Here is a 1,952-nt window from a genome sequence, read left to right on the forward strand (position 1 = left end):
ATGTCCAAAGTATGTGAGACATAGTCTTGCCATCCTTGCTTCTAAGGAGCATTCTGCTGCTAAACCAGAGTGTTAGGGTAAGGCTGGGAAGTGGGCACAGAATCACAGATTGTCTGAGGTACAGGGCAGGTGGGTAGTATGCTTCTTCTTCATCCATTCCGATTCAAGGGGATGATAGGATACAGTCTTTGAACATACCAGGAAAAATAAGCCAGAAGGTAGACTAGGAGAACCATCCATGCCTCTGCCCACATTCCAGGGGCCTCCTTGTTTCAGCAAAGGGAAGCAGTTAGAGATCATGGATGCCAGCATATCCAGACACATAATAACAAACACCTTCTCCTGCTAACCTCAGAGAAGGGTGGGCTAAGAAAAGGGAGGCATTTGTGATAGAGCCTGAGTTCTCATTTGCCTATTTCTGTTCCTTTCATTGCCAGCACCTCTTCTCTCCAGCCAGGGTGAGGGACACTGCCAGGCTGTTCCTGGATATCCAGAGAGGGCTTCAGTTGGAGAAAGGACAGACCAGCTATTCTTAATGGAGGGAGTTGGGACTGCTCTCCCTGGCAACATCAGAAGCCTGGGGTCCTCTGCTGGAACCCCCATAATAAAGCTCAATCCTGAATCAACACATCACCTGGCTCTGGGTATAAAACTGGTACTGTGAGGGGAAGCCTGGATGCACCAGGTGAGGTGTGGGCAGGTGTGGGGAATTCAGCCTCAGGAGAGATGTAAGAATCACTCCTCGATACCACATGCTCCCTGATCCTTCTCTTTCTCAAGGCCCTCTTCTATCCCCCTTCTCTTTTACCTCCTTTTCAGCCAACCTGACCCCTGGCCGCCTCATGCCCTCCAATCTTAGAGGACATGGTAAGTAGTTATCTGTTCTCTACACTTTTCTCTCTCTTACTCTCCCCGTCTCCTCCCAACTCTCAGCTGAGAGTGGCTTCATTTGAACTCATGCCACTAGTGAATGCCACCAGGATCGGAATCCAGAACTCCCAGCCTTTGCTGCCCCTTGTCCCTGAGAATGTCACTGGGGTGGGAGGCCACATCAGTCCTCGTCCTCCCCGCAAGTATACCCAGGCCAAGAATGATGTGTCCGCTGGCACCAAGGGCCCTGCCTTGAAGCAGAGGGCAGCCCTAGGACTGCAGTGGGGCCTGGCCCTGGGTGCGTGTGTGCCTGTGCATTGGGTACACTGGTTTATTAGTGTTATTTCAGCATTTTGATGCAGAGAGAGTAAGTGTAACAGCTGCTCCTTGCTTGCGGTGTTTATTGTTACCTAGAGACAACCTCCTGGCTTTTTCCCAGATCCCGCTCCCCACCCCCAAGCCCATCACTGCCAACAGTCCTGTTCTCCCCACAATGATGGGAAATTTATAGCTTGCCCATACCATGCTTTAACCCTCTCCTGTCCATAAGGTAGGTGGGCCCAGGGAAACCAAAGTGAACAGTGGGCATGCTTGGGTCCCAGTGGGGTAGAACAGTATGTAGGCAAGGGAGGGAAGAACCCTATTCCCCATTCTGTGTGTTCAGTCTCAGGCCCCAGTTCTCTTCTGGGCTCTCATGTTGAGAGAAAAGAGAAGAGCTTTGGACCTAGCCTTGGGCTCTTGGAAGAGCCCCCTTTGGACCTAGCCTTGAGATTCCACCATCCTTTCTACAAAATTACTCTCTTCCCTGGGCATTTCTTTGCCATCAATTGGGCTGCCTGGTCTGCACAAATACAGTGAGGTAGTACTGAAACAGGAGGGGTAGATACAGACTGGCAGAACCTCAGCCCCTCCTTTCTATCTGAAAGAGAGGTGGCTATAGAGATGTCATAACAAGAGGCACTGGCCCAAGGGGATGCTGGCCAGACTTCCACAGCTGGATAGATGTCAAACATAAAGCTGGCTGTTAAGCCTGGTGGGCAAAACTGTCCACTTTAACTTCACCGTGAGCCCAGCACTAAGGT

The 1,952-nt window shown here is 51.0% G+C and overlaps 1 protein-coding gene across 1 annotated transcript in view; it reads left to right on the forward strand.

Moving 5' to 3' along the window:
- Window positions 1–615, forward strand: part of CDK12 (cyclin dependent kinase 12) — a 57,266-nt gene extending 56,651 nt beyond the window's left edge. Inside the window, exon 16 of the transcript XR_002824368.1 lies at window positions 438–615. The gene's annotated coding sequence lies outside the window, so the exon portion shown is untranslated. The remainder of the gene's footprint in view (window positions 1–437) is intronic.
- Window positions 616–1,952: the final 1,337 nt, after the last annotated feature.

This window comes from Trichechus manatus, unplaced genomic scaffold, assembly GCF_000243295.1.
Source record: "Trichechus manatus latirostris isolate Lorelei unplaced genomic scaffold, TriManLat1.0 scaffold00054, whole genome shotgun sequence".
Taxonomy (NCBI): Eukaryota; Metazoa; Chordata; class Mammalia; order Sirenia; family Trichechidae; genus Trichechus; species Trichechus manatus.